General features: G+C 45.8%; 29 non-coding genes across 29 annotated transcripts; all 29 read right to left on the bottom strand.

Annotated features, from left to right (window-relative positions):
- Positions 1-519: 519 nt before the first annotated feature.
- Positions 520-635, bottom strand: Trnal-caa (transfer RNA leucine (anticodon CAA)). The gene is made up of 2 exons: positions 598-635; positions 520-565 (listed from the first exon to the last, which is right to left on the bottom strand). It is a non-coding gene; the product is annotated as a tRNA-Leu (tRNA).
- A 702-nt stretch (positions 636-1337) lies between these two features.
- Positions 1338-1453, bottom strand: Trnal-caa (transfer RNA leucine (anticodon CAA)). The gene is made up of 2 exons: positions 1416-1453; positions 1338-1383 (listed from the first exon to the last, which is right to left on the bottom strand). It is a non-coding gene; the product is annotated as a tRNA-Leu (tRNA).
- A 702-nt stretch (positions 1454-2155) lies between these two features.
- On the bottom strand, positions 2156-2271 carry Trnal-caa (transfer RNA leucine (anticodon CAA)). The gene is made up of 2 exons: positions 2234-2271; positions 2156-2201 (listed from the first exon to the last, which is right to left on the bottom strand). It is a non-coding gene; the product is annotated as a tRNA-Leu (tRNA).
- Positions 2272-2973: 702 nt separating this feature from the next.
- Positions 2974-3089, bottom strand: Trnal-caa (transfer RNA leucine (anticodon CAA)). Its single transcript has 2 exons — positions 3052-3089; positions 2974-3019 (listed from the first exon to the last, which is right to left on the bottom strand). It is a non-coding gene; the product is annotated as a tRNA-Leu (tRNA).
- Positions 3090-3791: 702 nt separating this feature from the next.
- Positions 3792-3907, bottom strand: Trnal-caa (transfer RNA leucine (anticodon CAA)). The gene is made up of 2 exons: positions 3870-3907; positions 3792-3837 (listed from the first exon to the last, which is right to left on the bottom strand). It is a non-coding gene; the product is annotated as a tRNA-Leu (tRNA).
- A 702-nt stretch (positions 3908-4609) lies between these two features.
- On the bottom strand, positions 4610-4725 carry Trnal-caa (transfer RNA leucine (anticodon CAA)). Its single transcript has 2 exons — positions 4688-4725; positions 4610-4655 (listed from the first exon to the last, which is right to left on the bottom strand). It is a non-coding gene; the product is annotated as a tRNA-Leu (tRNA).
- Positions 4726-5427: 702 nt separating this feature from the next.
- Positions 5428-5543, bottom strand: Trnal-caa (transfer RNA leucine (anticodon CAA)). Its single transcript has 2 exons — positions 5506-5543; positions 5428-5473 (listed from the first exon to the last, which is right to left on the bottom strand). It is a non-coding gene; the product is annotated as a tRNA-Leu (tRNA).
- Positions 5544-6245: 702 nt separating this feature from the next.
- On the bottom strand, positions 6246-6361 carry Trnal-caa (transfer RNA leucine (anticodon CAA)). Its single transcript has 2 exons — positions 6324-6361; positions 6246-6291 (listed from the first exon to the last, which is right to left on the bottom strand). It is a non-coding gene; the product is annotated as a tRNA-Leu (tRNA).
- Positions 6362-7063: 702 nt separating this feature from the next.
- Positions 7064-7179, bottom strand: Trnal-caa (transfer RNA leucine (anticodon CAA)). The gene is made up of 2 exons: positions 7142-7179; positions 7064-7109 (listed from the first exon to the last, which is right to left on the bottom strand). It is a non-coding gene; the product is annotated as a tRNA-Leu (tRNA).
- A 702-nt stretch (positions 7180-7881) lies between these two features.
- Positions 7882-7997, bottom strand: Trnal-caa (transfer RNA leucine (anticodon CAA)). Its single transcript has 2 exons — positions 7960-7997; positions 7882-7927 (listed from the first exon to the last, which is right to left on the bottom strand). It is a non-coding gene; the product is annotated as a tRNA-Leu (tRNA).
- Positions 7998-8699: 702 nt separating this feature from the next.
- Positions 8700-8815, bottom strand: Trnal-caa (transfer RNA leucine (anticodon CAA)). The gene is made up of 2 exons: positions 8778-8815; positions 8700-8745 (listed from the first exon to the last, which is right to left on the bottom strand). It is a non-coding gene; the product is annotated as a tRNA-Leu (tRNA).
- A 702-nt stretch (positions 8816-9517) lies between these two features.
- Trnal-caa (transfer RNA leucine (anticodon CAA)) lies at positions 9518-9633 on the bottom strand. Its single transcript has 2 exons — positions 9596-9633; positions 9518-9563 (listed from the first exon to the last, which is right to left on the bottom strand). It is a non-coding gene; the product is annotated as a tRNA-Leu (tRNA).
- A 702-nt stretch (positions 9634-10335) lies between these two features.
- On the bottom strand, positions 10336-10451 carry Trnal-caa (transfer RNA leucine (anticodon CAA)). Its single transcript has 2 exons — positions 10414-10451; positions 10336-10381 (listed from the first exon to the last, which is right to left on the bottom strand). It is a non-coding gene; the product is annotated as a tRNA-Leu (tRNA).
- Positions 10452-11153: 702 nt separating this feature from the next.
- Positions 11154-11269, bottom strand: Trnal-caa (transfer RNA leucine (anticodon CAA)). Its single transcript has 2 exons — positions 11232-11269; positions 11154-11199 (listed from the first exon to the last, which is right to left on the bottom strand). It is a non-coding gene; the product is annotated as a tRNA-Leu (tRNA).
- Positions 11270-11971: 702 nt separating this feature from the next.
- Trnal-caa (transfer RNA leucine (anticodon CAA)) lies at positions 11972-12087 on the bottom strand. Its single transcript has 2 exons — positions 12050-12087; positions 11972-12017 (listed from the first exon to the last, which is right to left on the bottom strand). It is a non-coding gene; the product is annotated as a tRNA-Leu (tRNA).
- Positions 12088-12789: 702 nt separating this feature from the next.
- Positions 12790-12905, bottom strand: Trnal-caa (transfer RNA leucine (anticodon CAA)). Its single transcript has 2 exons — positions 12868-12905; positions 12790-12835 (listed from the first exon to the last, which is right to left on the bottom strand). It is a non-coding gene; the product is annotated as a tRNA-Leu (tRNA).
- A 702-nt stretch (positions 12906-13607) lies between these two features.
- Trnal-caa (transfer RNA leucine (anticodon CAA)) lies at positions 13608-13723 on the bottom strand. Its single transcript has 2 exons — positions 13686-13723; positions 13608-13653 (listed from the first exon to the last, which is right to left on the bottom strand). It is a non-coding gene; the product is annotated as a tRNA-Leu (tRNA).
- Positions 13724-14425: 702 nt separating this feature from the next.
- Positions 14426-14541, bottom strand: Trnal-caa (transfer RNA leucine (anticodon CAA)). Its single transcript has 2 exons — positions 14504-14541; positions 14426-14471 (listed from the first exon to the last, which is right to left on the bottom strand). It is a non-coding gene; the product is annotated as a tRNA-Leu (tRNA).
- A 702-nt stretch (positions 14542-15243) lies between these two features.
- Positions 15244-15359, bottom strand: Trnal-caa (transfer RNA leucine (anticodon CAA)). The gene is made up of 2 exons: positions 15322-15359; positions 15244-15289 (listed from the first exon to the last, which is right to left on the bottom strand). It is a non-coding gene; the product is annotated as a tRNA-Leu (tRNA).
- Positions 15360-16061: 702 nt separating this feature from the next.
- Positions 16062-16177, bottom strand: Trnal-caa (transfer RNA leucine (anticodon CAA)). Its single transcript has 2 exons — positions 16140-16177; positions 16062-16107 (listed from the first exon to the last, which is right to left on the bottom strand). It is a non-coding gene; the product is annotated as a tRNA-Leu (tRNA).
- A 702-nt stretch (positions 16178-16879) lies between these two features.
- On the bottom strand, positions 16880-16995 carry Trnal-caa (transfer RNA leucine (anticodon CAA)). The gene is made up of 2 exons: positions 16958-16995; positions 16880-16925 (listed from the first exon to the last, which is right to left on the bottom strand). It is a non-coding gene; the product is annotated as a tRNA-Leu (tRNA).
- Positions 16996-17697: 702 nt separating this feature from the next.
- Trnal-caa (transfer RNA leucine (anticodon CAA)) lies at positions 17698-17813 on the bottom strand. Its single transcript has 2 exons — positions 17776-17813; positions 17698-17743 (listed from the first exon to the last, which is right to left on the bottom strand). It is a non-coding gene; the product is annotated as a tRNA-Leu (tRNA).
- Positions 17814-18515: 702 nt separating this feature from the next.
- Trnal-caa (transfer RNA leucine (anticodon CAA)) lies at positions 18516-18631 on the bottom strand. Its single transcript has 2 exons — positions 18594-18631; positions 18516-18561 (listed from the first exon to the last, which is right to left on the bottom strand). It is a non-coding gene; the product is annotated as a tRNA-Leu (tRNA).
- A 702-nt stretch (positions 18632-19333) lies between these two features.
- Positions 19334-19449, bottom strand: Trnal-caa (transfer RNA leucine (anticodon CAA)). Its single transcript has 2 exons — positions 19412-19449; positions 19334-19379 (listed from the first exon to the last, which is right to left on the bottom strand). It is a non-coding gene; the product is annotated as a tRNA-Leu (tRNA).
- Positions 19450-20151: 702 nt separating this feature from the next.
- Positions 20152-20267, bottom strand: Trnal-caa (transfer RNA leucine (anticodon CAA)). The gene is made up of 2 exons: positions 20230-20267; positions 20152-20197 (listed from the first exon to the last, which is right to left on the bottom strand). It is a non-coding gene; the product is annotated as a tRNA-Leu (tRNA).
- Positions 20268-20970: 703 nt separating this feature from the next.
- Trnal-caa (transfer RNA leucine (anticodon CAA)) lies at positions 20971-21086 on the bottom strand. Its single transcript has 2 exons — positions 21049-21086; positions 20971-21016 (listed from the first exon to the last, which is right to left on the bottom strand). It is a non-coding gene; the product is annotated as a tRNA-Leu (tRNA).
- A 702-nt stretch (positions 21087-21788) lies between these two features.
- On the bottom strand, positions 21789-21904 carry Trnal-caa (transfer RNA leucine (anticodon CAA)). Its single transcript has 2 exons — positions 21867-21904; positions 21789-21834 (listed from the first exon to the last, which is right to left on the bottom strand). It is a non-coding gene; the product is annotated as a tRNA-Leu (tRNA).
- A 706-nt stretch (positions 21905-22610) lies between these two features.
- On the bottom strand, positions 22611-22726 carry Trnal-caa (transfer RNA leucine (anticodon CAA)). Its single transcript has 2 exons — positions 22689-22726; positions 22611-22656 (listed from the first exon to the last, which is right to left on the bottom strand). It is a non-coding gene; the product is annotated as a tRNA-Leu (tRNA).
- Positions 22727-23428: 702 nt separating this feature from the next.
- Trnal-caa (transfer RNA leucine (anticodon CAA)) lies at positions 23429-23544 on the bottom strand. Its single transcript has 2 exons — positions 23507-23544; positions 23429-23474 (listed from the first exon to the last, which is right to left on the bottom strand). It is a non-coding gene; the product is annotated as a tRNA-Leu (tRNA).
- Positions 23545-23713: the final 169 nt, after the last annotated feature.

Raw genomic sequence — 23713 nt, 5'->3', positions numbered from 1 at the left:
CACTCAATACATTTTGTTCGAAACTAAGTCGTCTGTTACAGACATCAGAGATTAGACAGAATGCAGAGGTCTATCTGTCGAATAATATCTCAAGTTTTGGTCACGTTGTAATCTCCATAAAGTAATATTTTGAGTATATGAATTTATTTCGAGCTCTCTGTATTTCATCAGCGACTGTTATTGTACAGAGGATGTACTGGTCAGCCTGCACTGTTTCCTCACACTGTCGTTAGCACTCTGCATCTCCAGACAAGAGTCGTTTTCATACCACAGGTGTCCCTTTTGACGTGTTTGCGGCTGTGGCGCGGAAGTAACCTCACGAGGGAACGTCGTATTTACAACCAACACTCTCTGTTTGTAGCTCACACTACCGAAGAAACAGTTTGGTTGCCGTAGGTGCGCTTGTGTTTGATACAAATTTTTGGTTTCACTTAGGAGAACACGGCCAGAATCGTGCTGTTGCACTTTACAAAGGATCTCAACGATACACAGGGTGCTCCAGAGAAGCGACAAAATCTGTGTCAGGAGTGGGATTCGAACCCACGCCCTCATTCGAGGACCAGAAGGCTCTAGCTGCTACTGCAGCCAAGGTTTTTCCTTGAGTCTGGCGCCTTAGACCGCTCGGCCATCCTGACACTTGATTTGATGCTCCTCGTTTGTTCTATTAGAGAACTTACAGTTGATGTAATTGTCGCATCCACGTTGCCACAGTACACCGGCATGAGTTCTGCACCCGTTACACGTTCGCCAGGTGCAGCCGCACAAATATAGCGCAGAATGTACCACCAAAAGAGTTTCTCAAATCCGTATAATCACGGCACTCAATACATTTTGTTCGAAACTAAGTCGTCTGTTACAGACATCAGAGATTAGACAGAATGCAGAGGTCTATCTGTCGAATAATATCTCAAGTTTTGGTCACGTTGTAATCTCCATAAAGTAATATTTTGAGTATATGAATTTATTTCGAGCTCTCTGTATTTCATCAGCGACTGTTATTGTACAGAGGATGTACTGGTCAGCCTGCACTGTTTCCTCACACTGTCGTTAGCACTCTGCATCTCCAGACAAGAGTCGTTTTCATACCACAGGTGTCCCTTTTGACGTGTTTGCGGCTGTGGCGCGGAAGTAACCTCACGAGGGAACGTCGTATTTACAACCAACACTCTCTGTTTGTAGCTCACACTACCGAAGAAACAGTTTGGTTGCCGTAGGTGCGCTTGTGTTTGATACAAATTTTTGGTTTCACTTAGGAGAACACGGCCAGAATCGTGCTGTTGCACTTTACAAAGGATCTCAACGATACACAGGGTGCTCCAGAGAAGCGACAAAATCTGTGTCAGGAGTGGGATTCGAACCCACGACCTCATTCGAGGACCAGAAGGCTCTAGCTGCTACTGCAGCCAAGGTTTTTCCTTGAGTCTGGCGCCTTAGACCGCTCGGCCATCCTGACACTTGATTTGATGCTCCTCGTTTGTTCTATTAGAGAACTTACAGTTGATGTAATTGTCGCATCCACGTTGCCACAGTACACCGGCATGAGTTCTGCACCCGTTACACGTTCGCCAGGTGCAGCCGCACAAATATAGCGCAGAATGTACCACCAAAAGAGTTTCTCAAATCCGTATAATCACGGCACTGAATACATTTTGTTCGAAACTAAGTCGTCTGTTACAGACATCAGAGATTAGACAGAATGCAGAGGTCTATCTGTCGAATAATATCTCAAGTTTTGGTCACGTTGTAATCTCCATAAAGTAATATTTTGAGTATATGAATTTATTTCGAGCTCTCTGTATTTCATCAGCGACTGTTATTGTACAGAGGATGTACTGGTCAGCCTGCACTGTTTCCTCACACTGTCGTTAGCACTCTGCATCTCCAGACAAGAGTCGTTTTCATACCACAGGTGTCCCTTTTGACGTGTTTGCGGCTGTGGCGCGGAAGTAACCTCACGAGGGAACGTCGTATTTACAACCAACACTCTCTGTTTGTAGCTCACACTACCGAAGAAACAGTTTGGTTGCCGTAGGTGCGCTTGTGTTTGATACAAATTTTTGGTTTCACTTAGGAGAACACGGCCAGAATCGTGCTGTTGCACTTTACAAAGGATCTCAACGATACACAGGGTGCTCCAGAGAAGCGACAAAATCTGTGTCAGGAGTGGGATTCGAACCCACGACCTCATTCGAGGACCAGAAGGCTCTAGCTGCTACTGCAGCCAAGGTTTTTCCTTGAGTCTGGCGCCTTAGACCGCTCGGCCATCCTGACACTTGATTTGATGCTCCTCGTTTGTTCTATTAGAGAACTTACAGTTGATGTAATTGTCGCATCCACGTTGCCACAGTACACCGGCATGAGTTCTGCACCCGTTACACGTTCGCCAGGTGCAGCCGCACAAATATAGCGCAGAATGTACCACCAAAAGAGTTTCTCAAATCCGTATAATCACGGCACTCAATACATTTTGTTCGAAACTAAGTCGTCTGTTACAGACATCAGAGATTAGACAGAATGCAGAGGTCTATCTGTCGAATAATATCTCAAGTTTTGGTCACGTTGTAATCTCCATAAAGTAATATTTTGAGTATATGAATTTATTTCGAGCTCTCTGTATTTCATCAGCGACTGTTATTGTACAGAGGATGTACTGGTCAGCCTGCACTGTTTCCTCACACTGTCGTTAGCACTCTGCATCTCCAGACAAGAGTCGTTTTCATACCACAGGTGTCCCTTTTGACGTGTTTGCGGCTGTGGCGCGGAAGTAACCTCACGAGGGAACGTCGTATTTACAACCAACACTCTCTGTTTGTAGCTCACACTACCGAAGAAACAGTTTGGTTGCCGTAGGTGCGCTTGTGTTTGATACAAATTTTTGGTTTCACTTAGGAGAACACGGCCAGAATCGTGCTGTTGCACTTTACAAAGGATCTCAACGATACACAGGGTGCTCCAGAGAAGCGACAAAATCTGTGTGAGGAGTGGGATTCGAACCCACGCCCTCATTCGAGGACCAGAAGGCTCTAGCTGCTACTGCAGCCAAGGTTTTTCCTTGAGTCTGGCGCCTTAGACCGCTCGGCCATCCCGACACTTGATTTGATGCTCCTCGTTTGTTCTATTAGAGAACTTACAGTTGATGTAATTGTCGCATCCACGTTGCCACAGTACACCGGCATGAGTTCTGCACCCGTTACACGTTCGCCAGGTGCAGCCGCACAAATATAGCGCAGAATGTACCACCAAAAGAGTTTCTCAAATCCGTATAATCACGGCACTCAATACATTTTGTTCGAAACTAGGTCGTCTGTTACAGACATCAGAGATTAGACAGAATGCAGAGGTCCATCTGTCGAATAATATCTCAAGTTTTGGTCACGTTGTAATCTCCATAAAGTAATATTTTGAGTATATGAATTTATTTCGAGCTCTCTGTATTTCATCAGCGACTGTTATTGTACAGAGGATGTACTGGTCAGCCTGCACTGTTTCCTCACACTGTCGTTAGCACTCTGCATCTCCAGACAAGAGTCGTTTTCATACCACAGGTGTCCCTTTTGACGTGTTTGCGGCTGTGGCGCGGAAGTAACCTCACGAGGGAACGTCGTATTTACAACCAACACTCTCTGTTTGTAGCTCACACTACCGAAGAAACAGTTTGGTTGCCGTAGGTGCGCTTGTGTTTGATACAAATTTTTGGTTTCACTTAGGAGAACACGGCCAGAATCGTGCTGTTGCACTTTACAAAGGATCTCAACGATACACAGGGTGCTCCAGAGAAGCGACAAAATCTGTGTGAGGAGTGGGATTCGAACCCACGACCTCATTCGAGGACCAGAAGGCTCTAGCTGCTACTGCAGCCAAGGTTTTTCCTTGAGTCTGGCGCCTTAGACCGCTCGGCCATCCTGACACTTGATTTGATGCTCCTCGTTTGTTCTATTAGAGAACTTACAGTTGATGTAATTGTCGCATCCACGTTGCCACAGTACACCGGCATGAGTTCTGCACCCGTTACACGTTCGCCAGGTGCAGCCGCACAAATATAGCGCAGAATGTACCACCAAAAGAGTTTCTCAAATCCGTATAATCACGGCACTCAATACATTTTGTTCGAAACTAGGTCGTCTGTTACAGACATCAGAGATTAGACAGAATGCAGAGGTCCATCTGTCGAATAATATCTCAAGTTTTGGTCACGTTGTAATCTCCATAAAGTAATATTTTGAGTATATGAATTTATTTCGAGCTCTCTGTATTTCATCAGCGACTGTTATTGTACAGAGGATGTACTGGTCAGCCTGCACTGTTTCCTCACACTGTCGTTAGCACTCTGCATCTCCAGACAAGAGTCGTTTTCATACCACAGGTGTCCCTTTTGACGTGTTTGCGGCTGTGGCGCGGAAGTAACCTCACGAGGGAACGTCGTATTTACAACCAACACTCTCTGTTTGTAGCTCACACTACCGAAGAAACAGTTTGGTTGCCGTAGGTGCGCTTGTGTTTGATACAAATTTTTGGTTTCACTTAGGAGAACACGGCCAGAATCGTGCTGTTGCACTTTACAAAGGATCTCAACGATACACAGGGTGCTCCAGAGAAGCGACAAAATCTGTGTCAGGAGTGGGATTCGAACCCACGACCTCATTCGAGGACCAGAAGGCTCTAGCTGCTACTGCAGCCAAGGTTTTTCCTTGAGTCTGGCGCCTTAGACCGCTCGGCCATCCTGACACTTGATTTGATGCTCCTCGTTTGTTCTATTAGAGAACTTACAGTTGATGTAATTGTCGCATCCACGTTGCCACAGTACACCGGCATGAGTTCTGCACCCGTTACACGTTCGCCAGGTGCAGCCGCACAAATATAGCGCAGAATGTACCACCAAAAGAGTTTCTCAAATCCGTATAATCACGGCACTCAATACATTTTGTTCGAAACTAAGTCGTCTGTTACAGACATCAGAGATTAGACAGAATGCAGAGGTCTATCTGTCGAATAATATCTCAAGTTTTGGTCACGTTGTAATCTCCATAAAGTAATATTTTGAGTATATGAATTTATTTCGAGCTCTCTGTATTTCATCAGCGACTGTTATTGTACAGAGGATGTACTGGTCAGCCTGCACTGTTTCCTCACACTGTCGTTAGCACTCTGCATCTCCAGACAAGAGTCGTTTTCATACCACAGGTGTCCCTTTTGACGTGTTTGCGGCTGTGGCGCGGAAGTAACCTCACGAGGGAACGTCGTATTTACAGCCAACACTCTCTGTTTGTAGCTCACACTACCGAAGAAACAGTTTGGTTGCCGTAGGTGCGCTTGTGTTTGATACAAATTTTTGGTTTCACTTAGGAGAACACGGCCAGAATCGTGCTGTTGCACTTTACAAAGGATCTCAACGATACACAGGGTGCTCCAGAGAAGCGACAAAATCTGTGTCAGGAGTGGGATTCGAACCCACGACCTCATTCGAGGACCAGAAGGCTCTAGCTGCTACTGCAGCCAAGGTTTTTCCTTGAGTCTGGCGCCTTAGACCGCTCGGCCATCCTGACACTTGATTTGATGCTCCTCGTTTGTTCTATTAGAGAACTTACAGTTGATGTAATTGTCGCATCCACGTTGCCACAGTACACCGGCATGAGTTCTGCACCCGTTACACGTTCGCCAGGTGCAGCCGCACAAATATAGCGCAGAATGTACCACCAAAAGAGTTTCTCAAATCCGTATAATCACGGCACTCAATACATTTTGTTCGAAACTAAGTCGTCTGTTACAGACATCAGAGATTAGACAGAATGCAGAGGTCTATCTGTCGAATAATATCTCAAGTTTTGGTCACGTTGTAATCTCCATAAAGTAATATTTTGAGTATATGAATTTATTTCGAGCTCTCTGTATTTCATCAGCGACTGTTATTGTACAGAGGATGTACTGGTCAGCCTGCACTGTTTCCTCACACTGTCGTTAGCACTCTGCATCTCCAGACAAGAGTCGTTTTCATACCACAGGTGTCCCTTTTGACGTGTTTGCGGCTGTGGCGCGGAAGTAACCTCACGAGGGAACGTCGTATTTACAGCCAACACTCTCTGTTTGTAGCTCACACTACCGAAGAAACAGTTTGGTTGCCGTAGGTGCGCTTGTGTTTGATACAAATTTTTGGTTTCACTTAGGAGAACACGGCCAGAATCGTGCTGTTGCACTTTACAAAGGATCTCAACGATACACAGGGTGCTCCAGAGAAGCGACAAAATCTGTGTCAGGAGTGGGATTCGAACCCACGACCTCATTCGAGGACCAGAAGGCTCTAGCTGCTACTGCAGCCAAGGTTTTTCCTTGAGTCTGGCGCCTTAGACCGCTCGGCCATCCTGACACTTGATTTGATGCTCCTCGTTTGTTCTATTAGAGAACTTACAGTTGATGTAATTGTCGCATCCACGTTGCCACAGTACACCGGCATGAGTTCTGCACCCGTTACACGTTCGCCAGGTGCAGCCGCACAAATATAGCGCAGAATGTACCACCAAAAGAGTTTCTCAAATCCGTATAATCACGGCACTCAATACATTTTGTTCGAAACTAAGTCGTCTGTTACAGACATCAGAGATTAGACAGAATGCAGAGGTCTATCTGTCGAATAATATCTCAAGTTTTGGTCACGTTGTAATCTCCATAAAGTAATATTTTGAGTATATGAATTTATTTCGAGCTCTCTGTATTTCATCAGCGACTGTTATTGTACAGAGGATGTACTGGTCAGCCTGCACTGTTTCCTCACACTGTCGTTAGCACTCTGCATCTCCAGACAAGAGTCGTTTTCATACCACAGGTGTCCCTTTTGACGTGTTTGCGGCTGTGGCGCGGAAGTAACCTCACGAGGGAACGTCGTATTTACAACCAACACTCTCTGTTTGTAGCTCACACTACCGAAGAAACAGTTTGGTTGCCGTAGGTGCGCTTGTGTTTGATACAAATTTTTGGTTTCACTTAGGAGAACACGGCCAGAATCGTGCTGTTGCACTTTACAAAGGATCTCAACGATACACAGGGTGCTCCAGAGAAGCGACAAAATCTGTGTCAGGAGTGGGATTCGAACCCACGACCTCATTCGAGGACCAGAAGGCTCTAGCTGCTACTGCAGCCAAGGTTTTTCCTTGAGTCTGGCGCCTTAGACCGCTCGGCCATCCTGACACTTGATTTGATGCTCCTCGTTTGTTCTATTAGAGAACTTACAGTTGATGTAATTGTCGCATCCACGTTGCCACAGTACACCGGCATGAGTTCTGCACCCGTTACACGTTCGCCAGGTGCAGCCGCACAAATATAGCGCAGAATGTACCACCAAAAGAGTTTCTCAAATCCGTATAATCACGGCACTCAATACATTTTGTTCGAAACTAAGTCGTCTGTTACAGACATCAGAGATTAGACAGAATGCAGAGGTCTATCTGTCGAATAATATCTCAAGTTTTGGTCACGTTGTAATCTCCATAAAGTAATATTTTGAGTATATGAATTTATTTCGAGCTCTCTGTATTTCATCAGCGACTGTTATTGTACAGAGGATGTACTGGTCAGCCTGCACTGTTTCCTCACACTGTCGTTAGCACTCTGCATCTCCAGACAAGAGTCGTTTTCATACCACAGGTGTCCCTTTTGACGTGTTTGCGGCTGTGGCGCGGAAGTAACCTCACGAGGGAACGTCGTATTTACAACCAACACTCTCTGTTTGTAGCTCACACTACCGAAGAAACAGTTTGGTTGCCGTAGGTGCGCTTGTGTTTGATACAAATTTTTGGTTTCACTTAGGAGAACACGGCCAGAATCGTGCTGTTGCACTTTACAAAGGATCTCAACGATACACAGGGTGCTCCAGAGAAGCGACAAAATCTGTGTCAGGAGTGGGATTCGAACCCACGACCTCATTCGAGGACCAGAAGGCTCTAGCTGCTACTGCAGCCAAGGTTTTTCCTTGAGTCTGGCGCCTTAGACCGCTCGGCCATCCTGACACTTGATTTGATGCTCCTCGTTTGTTCTATTAGAGAACTTACAGTTGATGTAATTGTCGCATCCACGTTGCCACAGTACACCGGCATGAGTTCTGCACCCGTTACACGTTCGCCAGGTGCAGCCGCACAAATATAGCGCAGAATGTACCACCAAAAGAGTTTCTCAAATCCGTATAATCACGGCACTCAATACATTTTGTTCGAAACTAAGTCGTCTGTTACAGACATCAGAGATTAGACAGAATGCAGAGGTCTATCTGTCGAATAATATCTCAAGTTTTGGTCACGTTGTAATCTCCATAAAGTAATATTTTGAGTATATGAATTTATTTCGAGCTCTCTGTATTTCATCAGCGACTGTTATTGTACAGAGGATGTACTGGTCAGCCTGCACTGTTTCCTCACACTGTCGTTAGCACTCTGCATCTCCAGACAAGAGTCGTTTTCATACCACAGGTGTCCCTTTTGACGTGTTTGCGGCTGTGGCGCGGAAGTAACCTCACGAGGGAACGTCGTATTTACAACCAACACTCTCTGTTTGTAGCTCACACTACCGAAGAAACAGTTTGGTTGCCGTAGGTGCGCTTGTGTTTGATACAAATTTTTGGTTTCACTTAGGAGAACACGGCCAGAATCGTGCTGTTGCACTTTACAAAGGATCTCAACGATACACAGGGTGCTCCAGAGAAGCGACAAAATCTGTGTCAGGAGTGGGATTCGAACCCACGACCTCATTCGAGGACCAGAAGGCTCTAGCTGCTACTGCAGCCAAGGTTTTTCCTTGAGTCTGGCGCCTTAGACCGCTCGGCCATCCTGACACTTGATTTGATGCTCCTCGTTTGTTCTATTAGAGAACTTACAGTTGATGTAATTGTCGCATCCACGTTGCCACAGTACACCGGCATGAGTTCTGCACCCGTTACACGTTCGCCAGGTGCAGCCGCACAAATATAGCGCAGAATGTACCACCAAAAGAGTTTCTCAAATCCGTATAATCACGGCACTCAATACATTTTGTTCGAAACTAAGTCGTCTGTTACAGACATCAGAGATTAGACAGAATGCAGAGGTCTATCTGTCGAATAATATCTCAAGTTTTGGTCACGTTGTAATCTCCATAAAGTAATATTTTGAGTATATGAATTTATTTCGAGCTCTCTGTATTTCATCAGCGACTGTTATTGTACAGAGGATGTACTGGTCAGCCTGCACTGTTTCCTCACACTGTCGTTAGCACTCTGCATCTCCAGACAAGAGTCGTTTTCATACCACAGGTGTCCCTTTTGACGTGTTTGCGGCTGTGGCGCGGAAGTAACCTCACGAGGGAACGTCGTATTTACAACCAACACTCTCTGTTTGTAGCTCACACTACCGAAGAAACAGTTTGGTTGCCGTAGGTGCGCTTGTGTTTGATACAAATTTTTGGTTTCACTTAGGAGAACACGGCCAGAATCGTGCTGTTGCACTTTACAAAGGATCTCAACGATACACAGGGTGCTCCAGAGAAGCGACAAAATCTGTGTCAGGAGTGGGATTCGAACCCACGACCTCATTCGAGGACCAGAAGGCTCTAGCTGCTACTGCAGCCAAGGTTTTTCCTTGAGTCTGGCGCCTTAGACCGCTCGGCCATCCTGACACTTGATTTGATGCTCCTCGTTTGTTCTATTAGAGAACTTACAGTTGATGTAATTGTCGCATCCACGTTGCCACAGTACACCGGCATGAGTTCTGCACCCGTTACACGTTCGCCAGGTGCAGCCGCACAAATATAGCGCAGAATGTACCACCAAAAGAGTTTCTCAAATCCGTATAATCACGGCACTCAATACATTTTGTTCGAAACTAAGTCGTCTGTTACAGACATCAGAGATTAGACAGAATGCAGAGGTCTATCTGTCGAATAATATCTCAAGTTTTGGTCACGTTGTAATCTCCATAAAGTAATATTTTGAGTATATGAATTTATTTCGAGCTCTCTGTATTTCATCAGCGACTGTTATTGTACAGAGGATGTACTGGTCAGCCTGCACTGTTTCCTCACACTGTCGTTAGCACTCTGCATCTCCAGACAAGAGTCGTTTTCATACCACAGGTGTCCCTTTTGACGTGTTTGCGGCTGTGGCGCGGAAGTAACCTCACGAGGGAACGTCGTATTTACAACCAACACTCTCTGTTTGTAGCTCACACTACCGAAGAAACAGTTTGGTTGCCGTAGGTGCGCTTGTGTTTGATACAAATTTTTGGTTTCACTTAGGAGAACACGGCCAGAATCGTGCTGTTGCACTTTACAAAGGATCTCAACGATACACAGGGTGCTCCAGAGAAGCGACAAAATCTGTGTCAGGAGTGGGATTCGAACCCACGACCTCATTCGAGGACCAGAAGGCTCTAGCTGCTACTGCAGCCAAGGTTTTTCCTTGAGTCTGGCGCCTTAGACCGCTCGGCCATCCTGACACTTGATTTGATGCTCCTCGTTTGTTCTATTAGAGAACTTACAGTTGATGTAATTGTCGCATCCACGTTGCCACAGTACACCGGCATGAGTTCTGCACCCGTTACACGTTCGCCAGGTGCAGCCGCACAAATATAGCGCAGAATGTACCACCAAAAGAGTTTCTCAAATCCGTATAATCACGGCACTCAATACATTTTGTTCGAAACTAAGTCGTCTGTTACAGACATCAGAGATTAGACAGAATGCAGAGGTCTATCTGTCGAATAATATCTCAAGTTTTGGTCACGTTGTAATCTCCATAAAGTAATATTTTGAGTATATGAATTTATTTCGAGCTCTCTGTATTTCATCAGCGACTGTTATTGTACAGAGGATGTACTGGTCAGCCTGCACTGTTTCCTCACACTGTCGTTAGCACTCTGCATCTCCAGACAAGAGTCGTTTTCATACCACAGGTGTCCCTTTTGACGTGTTTGCGGCTGTGGCGCGGAAGTAACCTCACGAGGGAACGTCGTATTTACAACCAACACTCTCTGTTTGTAGCTCACACTACCGAAGAAACAGTTTGGTTGCCGTAGGTGCGCTTGTGTTTGATACAAATTTTTGGTTTCACTTAGGAGAACACGGCCAGAATCGTGCTGTTGCACTTTACAAAGGATCTCAACGATACACAGGGTGCTCCAGAGAAGCGACAAAATCTGTGTCAGGAGTGGGATTCGAACCCACGACCTCATTCGAGGACCAGAAGGCTCTAGCTGCTACTGCAGCCAAGGTTTTTCCTTGAGTCTGGCGCCTTAGACCGCTCGGCCATCCTGACACTTGATTTGATGCTCCTCGTTTGTTCTATTAGAGAACTTACAGTTGATGTAATTGTCGCATCCACGTTGCCACAGTACACCGGCATGAGTTCTGCACCCGTTACACGTTCGCCAGGTGCAGCCGCACAAATATAGCGCAGAATGTACCACCAAAAGAGTTTCTCAAATCCGTATAATCACGGCACTCAATACATTTTGTTCGAAACTAAGTCGTCTGTTACAGACATCAGAGATTAGACAGAATGCAGAGGTCTATCTGTCGAATAATATCTCAAGTTTTGGTCACGTTGTAATCTCCATAAAGTAATATTTTGAGTATATGAATTTATTTCGAGCTCTCTGTATTTCATCAGCGACTGTTATTGTACAGAGGATGTACTGGTCAGCCTGCACTGTTTCCTCACACTGTCGTTAGCACTCTGCATCTCCAGACAAGAGTCGTTTTCATACCACAGGTGTCCCTTTTGACGTGTTTGCGGCTGTGGCGCGGAAGTAACCTCACGAGGGAACGTCGTATTTACAACCAACACTCTCTGTTTGTAGCTCACACTACCGAAGAAACAGTTTGGTTGCCGTAGGTGCGCTTGTGTTTGATACAAATTTTTGGTTTCACTTAGGAGAACACGGCCAGAATCGTGCTGTTGCACTTTACAAAGGATCTCAACGATACACAGGGTGCTCCAGAGAAGCGACAAAATCTGTGTCAGGAGTGGGATTCGAACCCACGACCTCATTCGAGGACCAGAAGGCTCTAGCTGCTACTGCAGCCAAGGTTTTTCCTTGAGTCTGGCGCCTTAGACCGCTCGGCCATCCTGACACTTGATTTGATGCTCCTCGTTTGTTCTATTAGAGAACTTACAGTTGATGTAATTGTCGCATCCACGTTGCCACAGTACACCGGCATGAGTTCTGCACCCGTTACACGTTCGCCAGGTGCAGCCGCACAAATATAGCGCAGAATGTACCACCAAAAGAGTTTCTCAAATCCGTATAATCACGGCACTCAATACATTTTGTTCGAAACTAAGTCGTCTGTTACAGACATGAGAGATTAGACAGAATGCAGAGGTCTATCTGTCGAATAATATCTCAAGTTTTGGTCACGTTGTAATCTCCATAAAGTAATATTTTGAGTATATGAATTTATTTCGAGCTCTCTGTATTTCATCAGCGACTGTTATTGTACAGAGGATGTACTGGTCAGCCTGCACTGTTTCCTCACACTGTCGTTAGCACTCTGCATCTCCAGACAAGAGTCGTTTTCATACCACAGGTGTCCCTTTTGACGTGTTTGCGGCTGTGGCGCGGAAGTAACCTCACGAGGGAACGTCGTATTTACAACCAACACTCTCTGTTTGTAGCTCACACTACCGAAGAAACAGTTTGGTTGCCGTAGGTGCGCTTGTGTTTGATACAAATTTTTGGTTTCACTTAGGAGAACACGGCCAGAATCGTGCTGTTGCACTTTACAAAGGATCTCAACGATACACAGGGTGCTCCAGAGAAGCGACAAAATCTGTGTCAGGAGTGGGATTCGAACCCACGACCTCATTCGAGGACCAGAAGGCTCTAGCTGCTACTGCAGCCAAGGTTTTTCCTTGAGTCTGGCGCCTTAGACCGCTCGGCCATCCTGACACTTGATTTGATGCTCCTCGTTTGTTCTATTAGAGAACTTACAGTTGATGTAATTGTCGCATCCACGTTGCCACAGTACACCGGCATGAGTTCTGCACCCGTTACACGTTCGCCAGGTGCAGCCGCACAAATATAGCGCAGAATGTACCACCAAAAGAGTTTCTCAAATCCGTATAATCACGGCACTCAATACATTTTGTTCGAAACTAAGTCGTCTGTTACAGACATGAGAGATTAGACAGAATGCAGAGGTCTATCTGTCGAATAATATCTCAAGTTTTGGTCACGTTGTAATCTCCATAAAGTAATATTTTGAGTATATGAATTTATTTCGAGCTCTCTGTATTTCATCAGCGACTGTTATTGTACAGAGGATGTACTGGTCAGCCTGCACTGTTTCCTCACACTGTCGTTAGCACTCTGCATCTCCAGACAAGAGTCGTTTTCATACCACAGGTGTCCCTTTTGACGTGTTTGCGGCTGTGGCGCGGAAGTAACCTCACGAGGGAACGTCGTATTTACAACCAACACTCTCTGTTTGTAGCTCACACTACCGAAGAAACAGTTTGGTTGCCGTAGGTGCGCTTGTGTTTGATACAAATTTTTGGTTTCACTTAGGAGAACACGGCCAGAATCGTGCTGTTGCACTTTACAAAGGATCTCAACGATACACAGGGTGCTCCAGAGAAGCGACAAAATCTGTGTCAGGAGTGGGATTCGAACCCACGACCTCATTCGAGGACCAGAAGGCTCTAGCTGCTACTGCAGCCAAGGTTTTTCCTTGAGTCTGGCGCCTTAGACCGCTCGGCCATCCTGACACTTGATTTGATGCTCCTCGTTTGTTCTATTAGAGAACTTACAGTTGATGTAATTGTCGCATCCACGTTGCCACAGTACACCGGCATGAGTTCTGCACCCGTTACACGTTCGCCAGGTGCAGCCGCACAAATATAGCGCAGAATGTACCACCAAAAGAGTTTCTCAAATCCGTATAATCACGGCACTCAATACATTTTGTTCGAAACTAAGTCGTCTGTTACAGACATCAGAGATTAGACAGAATGCAGAGGTCTATCTGTCGAATAATATCTCAAGTTTTGGTCACGTTGTAATCTCCATAAAGTAATATTTTGAGTATATGAATTTATTTCGAGCTCTCTGTATTTCATCAGCGACTGTTATTGTACAGAGGATGTACTGGTCAGCCTGCACTGTTTCCTCACACTGTCGTTAGCACTCTGCATCTCCAGACAAGAGTCGTTTTCATACCACAGGTGTCCCTTTTGACGTGTTTGCGGCTGTGGCGCGGAAGTAACCTCACGAGGGAACGTCGTATTTACAACCAACACTCTCTGTTTGTAGCTCACACTACCGAAGAAACAGTTTGGTTGCCGTAGGTGCGCTTGTGTTTGATACAAATTTTTGGTTTCACTTAGGAGAACACGGCCAGAATCGTGCTGTTGCACTTTACAAAGGATCTCAACGATACACAGGGTGCTCCAGAGAAGCGACAAAATCTGTGTCAGGAGTGGGATTCGAACCCACGCCCTCATTCGAGGACCAGAAGGCTCTAGCTGCTACTGCAGCCAAGGTTTTTCCTTGAGTCTGGCGCCTTAGACCGCTCGGCCATCCTGACACTTGATTTGATGCTCCTCGTTTGTTCTATTAGAGAACTTACAGTTGATGTAATTGTCGCATCCACGTTGCCACAGTACACCGGCATGAGTTCTGCACCCGTTACACGTTCGCCAGGTGCAGCCGCACAAATATAGCGCAGAATGTACCACCAAAAGAGTTTCTCAAATCCGTATAATCACGGCACTCAATACATTTTGTTCGAAACTAAGTCGTCTGTTACAGACATCAGAGATTAGACAGAATGCAGAGGTCTATCTGTCGAATAATATCTCAAGTTTTGGTCACGTTGTAATCTCCATAAAGTAATATTTTGAGTATATGAATTTATTTCGAGCTCTCTGTATTTCATCAGCGACTGTTATTGTACAGAGGATGTACTGGTCAGCCTGCACTGTTTCCTCACACTGTCGTTAGCACTCTGCATCTCCAGACAAGAGTCGTTTTCATACCACAGGTGTCCCTTTTGACGTGTTTGCGGCTGTGGCGCGGAAGTAACCTCACGAGGGAACGTCGTATTTACAACCAACACTCTCTGTTTGTAGCTCACACTACCGAAGAAACAGTTTGGTTGCCGTAGGTGCGCTTGTGTTTGATACAAATTTTTGGTTTCACTTAGGAGAACACGGCCAGAATCGTGCTGTTGCACTTTACAAAGGATCTCAACGATACACAGGGTGCTCCAGAGAAGCGACAAAATCTGTGTCAGGAGTGGGATTCGAACCCACGACCTCATTCGACGACCAGAAGGCTCTAGCTGCTACTGCAGCCAAGGTTTTTCCTTGAGTCTGGCGCCTTAGACCGCTCGGCCATCCTGACACTTGATTTGATGCTCCTCGTTTGTTCTATTAGAGAACTTACAGTTGATGTAATTGTCGCATCCACGTTGCCACAGTACACCGGCATGAGTTCTGCACCCGTTACACGTTCGCCAGGTGCAGCCGCACAAATATAGCGCAGAATGTACCACCAAAAGAGTTTCTCAAATCCGTATAATCACGGCACTCAATACATTTTGTTCGAAACTAAGTCGTCTGTTACAGACATCAGAGATTAGACAGAATGCAGAGGTCTATCTGTCGAATAATATCTCAAGTTTTGGTCACGTTGTAATCTCCATAAAGTAATATTTTGAGTATATGAATTTATTTCGAGCTCTCTGTATTTCATCAGCGACTGTTATTGTACAGAGGATGTACTGGTCAGCCTGCACTGTTTCCTCACACTGTCGTTAGCACTCTGCATCTCCAGACAAGAGTCGTTTTCATACCACAGGTGTCCCTTTTGACGTGTTTGCGGCTGTGGCGCGGAAGTAACCTCACGAGGGAACGTCGTATTTACAACCAACACTCTCTGTTTGTAGCTCACACTACCGAAGAAACAGTTTGGTTGCCGTAGGTGCGCTTGTGTTTGATACAAATTTTTGGTTTCACTTAGGAGAACACGGCCAGAATCGTGCTGTTGCACTTTACAAAGGATCTCAACGATACACAGGGTGCTCCAGAGAAGCGACAAAATCTGTGTCAGGAGTGGGATTCGAACCCACGACCTCATTCGAGGACCAGAAGGCTCTAGCTGCTACTGCAGCCAAGGTTTTTCCTTGAGTCTGGCGCCTTAGACCGCTCGGCCATCCTGACACTTGATTTGATGCTCCTCGTTTGTTCTATTAGAGAACTTACAGTTGATGTAATTGTCGCATCCACGTTGCCACAGTACACCGGCATGAGTTCTGCACCCGTTACACGTTCGCCAGGTGCAGCCGCACAAATATAGCGCAGAATGTACCACCAAAAGAGTTTCTCAAATCCGTATAATCACGGCACTCAATACATTTTGTTCGAAACTAAGTCGTCTGTTACAGACATCAGAGATTAGACAGAATGCAGAGGTCTATCTGTCGAATAATATCTCAAGTTTTGGTCACGTTGTAATCTCCATAAAGTAATATTTTGAGTATATGAATTTATTTCGAGCTCTCTGTATTTCATCAGCGACTGTTATTGTACAGAGGATGTACTGGTCAGCCTGCACTGTTTCCTCACACTGTCGTTAGCACTCTGCATCTCCAGACAAGAGTCGTTTTCATACCACAGGTGTCCCTTTTGACGTGTTTGCGGCTGTGGCGCGGAAGTAACCTCACGAGGGAACGTCGTATTTACAACCAACACTCTCTGTTTGTAGCTCACACTACCGAAGAAACAGTTTGGTTGCCGTAGGTGCGCTTGTGTTTGATACAAATTTTTGGTTTCACTTAGGAGAACACGGCCAGAATCGTGCTGTTGCACTTTACAAAGGATCTCAACGATACACAGGGTGCTCCAGAGAAGCGACAAAATCTGTGTCAGGAGTGGGATTCGAACCCACGCCCTCATTCGACGACCAGAAGGCTCTAGCTGCTACTGCAGCCAAGGTTTTCCCTTGAGTCTGGCGCCTTAGACCGCTCGGCCATCCTGACACTTGATTTGATGCTCCTCGTTTGTTCTATTAGAGAACTTACAGTTGATGTAATTGTCGCATCCACGTTGCCACAGTACACCGGCATGAGTTCTGCACCCGTTACACGTTCGCCAGGTGCAGCCGCACAAATATAGCGCAGAATGTACCACCAAAAGAGTTTCTCAAATCCGTATAATCACGGCACTCAATACATTTTGTTCGAAACTAAGTCGTCTGTTACAGACATCAGAGATTAGACAGAATGCAGAGGTCTATCTGTCGAATAATATCTCAAGTTTTGGTCACGTTGTAATCTCCATAAAGTAATATTTTGAGTATATGAATTTATTTCGAGCTCTCTGTATTTCATCAGCGACTGTTATTGTACAGAGGATGTACTGGTCAGCCTGCACTGTTTCCTCACACTGTCGTTAGCACTCTGCATCTCCAGACAAGAGTCGTTTTCATACCACAGGTGTCCCTTTTGACGTGTTTGCGGCTGTGGCGCGGAAGTAACCTCACGAGGGAACGTCGTATTTACAACCAACACTCTCTGTTTGTAGCTCACACTACCGAAGAAACAGTTTGGTTGCCGTAGGTGCGCTTGTGTTTGATACAAATTTTTGGTTTCACTTAGGAGAACACGGCCAGAATCGTGCTGTTGCACTTTACAAAGGATCTCAACGATACACAGGGTGCTCCAGAGAAGCGACAAAATCTGTGTCAGGAGTGGGATTCGAACCCACGACCTCATTCGAGGACCAGAAGGCTCTAGCTGCTACTGCAGCCAAGGTTTTTCCTTGAGTCTGGCGCCTTAGACCGCTCGGCCATCCTGACACTTGATTTGATGCTCCTCGTTTGTTCTATTAGAGAACTTACAGTTGATGTAATTGTCGCATCCACGTTGCCACAGTACACCGGCATGAGTTCTGCACCCGTTACACGTTCGCCAGGTGCAGCCGCACAAATATAGCGCAGAATGTACCACCAAAAGAGTTTCTCAAATCCGTATAATCACGGCACTCAATACATTTTGTTCGAAACTAAGTCGTCTGTTACAGACATCAGAGATTAGACAGAATGCAGAGGTCTATCTGTCGAATAATATCTCAAGTTTTGGTCACGTTGTAATCTCCATAAAGTAATATTTTGAGTATATGAATTTATTTCGAGCTCTCTGTATTTCATCAGCGACTGTTATTGTACAGAGGATGTACTGGTCAGCCTGCACTGTTTCCTCACACTGTCGTTAGCACTCTGCATCTCCAGACAAGAGTCGTTTTCATACCACAGGTGTCCCTTTTGACGTGTTTGCGGCTGTGGCGCGGAAGTAACCTCACGAGGGAACGTCGTATTTACAACCAACACTCTCTGTTTGTAGCTCACACTACCGAAGAAACAGTTTGGTTGCCGTAGGTGCGCTTGTGTTTGATACAAATTTTTGGTTTCACTTAGGAGAACACGGCCAGAATCGTGCTGTTGCACTTTACAAAGGATCTCAACGATACACAGGGTGCTCCAGAGAAGCGACAAAATCTGTGTCAGGAGTGGGATTCGAACCCACGACCTCATTCGAGGACCAGAAGGCTCTAGCTGCTACTGCAGCCAAGGTTTTTCCTTGAGTCTGGCGCCTTAGACCGCTCGGCCATCCTGACACTTGATTTGATGCTCCTCGTTTGTTCTATTAGAGAACTTACAGTTGATGTAATTGTCGCATCCACGTTGCCACAGTACACCGGCATGAGTTCTGCACCCGTTACACGTTCGCCAGGTGCAGCCGCACAAATATAGCGCAGAATGTACCACCAAAAGAGTTTCTCAAATCCGTATAATCACGGCACTCAATACATTTTGTTCGAAACTAAGTCGTCTGTTACAGACATCAGAGATTAGACAGAATGCAGAGGTCTATCTGTCGAATAATATCTCAAGTTTTGGTCACGTTGTAATCTCCATAAAGTAATATTTTGAGTATATGAATTTATTTCGAGCTCTCTGTATTTCATCAGCGACTGTTATTGTACAGAGGATGTACTGGTCAGCCTGCACTGTTTCCTCACACTGTCGTTAGCACTCTGCATCTCCAGACAAGAGTCGTTTTCATACCACAGGTGTCCCTTTTGACGTGTTTGCGGCTGTGGCGCGGAAGTAACCTCACGAGGGAACGTCGTATTTACAACCAACACTCTCTGTTTGTAGCTCACACTACCGAAGAAACAGTTTGGTTGCCGTAGGTGCGCTTGTGTTTGATACAAATTTTTGGTTTCACTTAGGAGAACACGGCCAGAATCGTGCTGTTGCACTTTACAAAGGATCTCAACGATACACAGGGTGCTCCAGAGAAGCGACAAAATCTGTGTCAGGAGTGGGATTCGAACCCACGCCCTCATTCGACGACCAGAAGGCTCTAGCTGCTACTGCAGCCAAGGTTTTCCCTTGAGTCTGGCGCCTTAGACCGCTCGGCCATCCTGACACTTGATTTGATGCTCCTCGTTTGTTCTATTAGAGAACTTACAGTTGATGTAATTGTCGCATCCACGTTGCCACAGTACACCGGCATGAGTTCTGCACCCGTTACACGTTCGCCAGGTGCAGCCGCACAAATATAGCGCAGAATGTACCACCAAAAGAGTTTCTCAAATCCGTATAATCACGGCACTCAATACATTTTGTTCGAAACTAAGTCGTCTGTTACAGACATCAGAGATTAGACAGAATGCAGAGGTCTATCTGTCGAATAATATCTCAAGTTTTGGTCACGTTGTAATCTCCATAAAGTAATATTTTGAGTATATGAATTTATTTCGAGCTCTCTGTATTTCATCAGCGACTGTTATTGTACAGAGGATGTACTGGTCAGCCTGCACTGTTTCCTCACACTGTCGTTAGCACTCTGCATCTCCAGACAAGAGTCGTTTTCATACCACAGGTGTCCCTTTTGACGTGTTTGCGGCTGTGGCGCGGAAGTAACCTCACGAGGGAACGTCGTATTTACAACCAACACTCTCTGTTTGTAGCTCACACTACCGAAGAAACAGTTTGGTTGCCGTAGGTGCGCTTGTGTTTGATACAAATTTTTGGTTTCACTTAGGAGAACACGGCCAGAATCGTGCTGTTGCACTTTACAAAGGATCTCAACGATACACAGGGTGCTCCAGAGAAGCGACAAAATCTGTGTCAGGAGTGGGATTCGAACCCACGCCCTCATTCGACGACCAGAAGGCTCTAGCTGCTACTGCAGCCAAGGTTTTCCCTTGAGTCTGGCGCCTTAGACCGCTCGGCCATCCTGACACTTGATTTGATGCTCCTCGTTTGTTCTATTAGAGAACTTACAGTTGATGTAATTGTCGCATCCACGTTGCCACAGTACACCGGCATGAGTTCTGCACCCGTTACACGTTCGCCAGGTGCAGCCGCACAAATATAGCGCAGAATGTACCACCAAAAGAGTTTCTCAAATCCGTATAATCACGGCACTCAATACATTTTGTTCGAAACTAAGTCGTCTGTTACAGACATCAGAGATTAGACAGAATGCAGAGGTCTATCTGTCGAATAATATCTCAAGTTTTGGTCACGTTGTAATCTCCATAAAGTAATATTTTGAGTATATGAATTTATTTCGAGCTCTCTGTATTTCATCAGCGACTGTTATTGTACAGAGGATGTACTGGTCAGCCTGCACTGTTTCCTCACACTGTCGTTAGCACTCTGCATCTCCAGACAAGAGTCGTTTTCATACCACAGGTGTCCCTTTTGACGTGTTTGCGGCTGTGGCGCGGAAGTAACCTCACGAGGGAACGTCGTATTTACAACCAACACTCTCTGTTTGTAGCTCACACTACCGAAGAAACAGTTTGGTTGCCGTAGGTGCGCTTGTGTTTGATACAAATTTTTGGTTTCACTTAGGAGAACACGGCCCAGAATCGTGCTGTTGCACTTTACAAAGGATCTCAACGATACACAGGGTGCTCCAGAGAAGCGACAAAATCTGTGTCAGGAGTGGGATTCGAACCCACGACCTCATTCGACGACCAGAAGGCTCTAGCTGCTACTGCAGCCAAGGTTTTTCCTTGAGTCTGGCGCCTTAGACCGCTCGGCCATCCTGACACTTGATTTGATGCTCCTCGTTTGTTCTATTAGAGAACTTACAGTTGATGTAATTGTCGCATCCACGTTGCCACAGTACACCGGCATGAGTTCTGCACCCGTTACACGTTCGCCAGGTGCAGCCGCACAAATATAGCGCAGAATGTACCACCAAAAGAGTTTCTCAAATCCGTATAATCACGGCACTCAATACATTTTGTTCGAAACTAAGTCGTCTGTTACAGACATCAGAGATTAGACAGAATGCAGAGGTCTATCTGTCGAATAATATCTCAAGTTTTGGTCACGTTGTAATCTCCATAAAGTAATATTTTGAGTATATGAATTTATTTCGAGCTCTCTGTATTTCATCAGCGACTGTTATTGTACAGAGGATGTACTGGTCAGCCTGCACTGTTTCCTCACACTGTCGTTAGCACTCTGCATCTCCAGACAAGAGTCGTTTTCATACCACAGGTGTCCCTTTTGACGTGTTTGCGGCTGTGGCGCGGAAGTAACCTCACGAGGGAACGTCGTATTTACAACCAACACTCTCTGTTTGTAGCTCACACTACCGAAGAAACAGTTTGGTTGCCGTAGGTGCGCTTGTGTTTGATACAAATTTTTGGTTTCACTTAGGAGAACACGGCCAGAATCGTGCTGTTGCACTTTACAAAGGATCTCAACGATACACAGGGTGCTCCAGAGAAGCGACAAAATCTGTGTCAGGAGTGGGATTCGAACCCACGACCTCATTCGAGGACCAGAAGGCTCTAGCTGCTACTGCAGCCAAGGTTTTTCCTTGAGTCTGGCGCCTTAGACCGCTCGGCCATCCTGACACTTGATTTGATGCTCCTCGTTTGTTCTATTAGAGAACTTACAGTTGATGTAATTGTCGCATCCACGTTGCCACAGTACACCGGCATGAGTTCTGCACCCGTTACACGTTCGCCAGGTGCAGCCGCACAAATATAGCGCAGAATGTACCACCAAAAGAGTTTCTCAAATCCGTATAATCACGGCACTCAATACATTTTGTTCGAAACTAAGTCGTCTGTTACAGACATCAGAGATTAGACAGAATGCAGAGGTCTATCTGTCGAATAATATCTCAAGTTTTGGGTCACGTTGTAATCTCCATAAAGTAATATTTTGAGTATATGAATTTATTTCGAGCTCTCTGTATTTCATCAGCGACTGTTATTGTACAGAGGATGTACTGGTCAGCCTGCACTGTTTCCTCACACTGTCGTTAGCACTCTGCATCTCCAGACAAGAGTCGTTTTTCATACCACAGGTGTCCCTTTTGACGTGTTTGCGGCTGTGGCGCGGAAGTAACCTCACGAGGGAACGTCGTATTTACAACCAACACTCTCTGTTTGTAGCTCACACTACCGAAGAAACAGTTTGGTTTGCCGTAGGTGCGCTTGTGTTTGATACAAATTTTTGGTTTCACTTAGGAGAACACGGCCAGAATCGTGCTGTTGCACTTTACAAAGGATCTCAACGATACACAGGGTGCTCCCAGAGAAGCGACAAAATCTGTGTCAGGAGTGGGATTCGAACCCACGACCTCATTCGAGGACCAGAAGGCTCTAGCTGCTACTGCAGCCAAGGTTTTTCCTTGAGTCTGGCGCCTTAGACCGCTCGGCCATCCTGACACTTGATTTGATGCTCCTCGTTTGTTCTATTAGAGAACTTACAGTTGATGTAATTGTCGCATCCACGTTGCCACAGTACACCGGCATGAGTTCTGCACCCGTTACACGTTCGCCAGGTGCAGCCGCACAAATATAGCGCAGAATGTACCACCAAAAGAGTTTCTCAAATCCGTATAATCACGGCACTCAATACATTTTGTTCGAAACTAAGTCGTCTGTTACAGACATCAGAGATTAGACAGAATGCAGAGGTCTATCTGTCGAATAATATCTCAAGTTTTGGTCACGTTGTAATCTCCATAAAGTAATATTTTGAGTATATGAATTTATTTCGAGCTCTCTGTATTTCATCAGCGACTGTTATTGTACAGAGGATGTACTGGTCAGCCTGCACTGTTTCCTCACACTGTCGTTAGCACTCTGCATCTCCAGACAAGAGTCGTTTTCATACCACAGGTGTCCCTTTTGACGTGTTTGCGGCTGTGGCGCGGAAGTAACCTCACGAGGGAACGTCGTATTTACAACCAACACTCTCTGTTTGTAGCTCACACTACCGAAGAAACAGTTTGGTTGCCGTAGGTGCGCTTGTGTTTGATACAAATTTTTGGTTTCACTTAGGAGAACACGGCCAGAATCGTGCTGTTGCACTTTACAAAGGATCTCAACGATACACAGGGTGCTCCAGAGAAGCGACAAAATCTGTGTCAGGAGTGGGATTCGAACCCACGACCTCATTCGAGGACCAGAAGGCTCTAGCTGCTACTGCAGCCAAGGTTTTTCCTTGAGTCTGGCGCCTTAGACCGCTCGGCCATCCTGACACTTGATTTGATGCTCCTCGTTTGTTCTATTAGAGAACTTACAGTGATGTAATTGTCGCATCCACGTTGCCACAGTACACCGGCATGAGTTCTGCACCCGTTACACGTTCGCCAGGTGCAGCCGCACAAATATAGCGCAGAATGTACCACCAAAAGAGTTTCTCAAATC

Source organism: Schistocerca serialis, chromosome 2, assembly GCF_023864345.2.
Source record: "Schistocerca serialis cubense isolate TAMUIC-IGC-003099 chromosome 2, iqSchSeri2.2, whole genome shotgun sequence".
Lineage (NCBI taxonomy): Eukaryota > Metazoa > Arthropoda > Insecta > Orthoptera > Acrididae > Schistocerca > Schistocerca serialis.
This window is presented reverse-complemented; position numbering and strand designations above follow the sequence as displayed.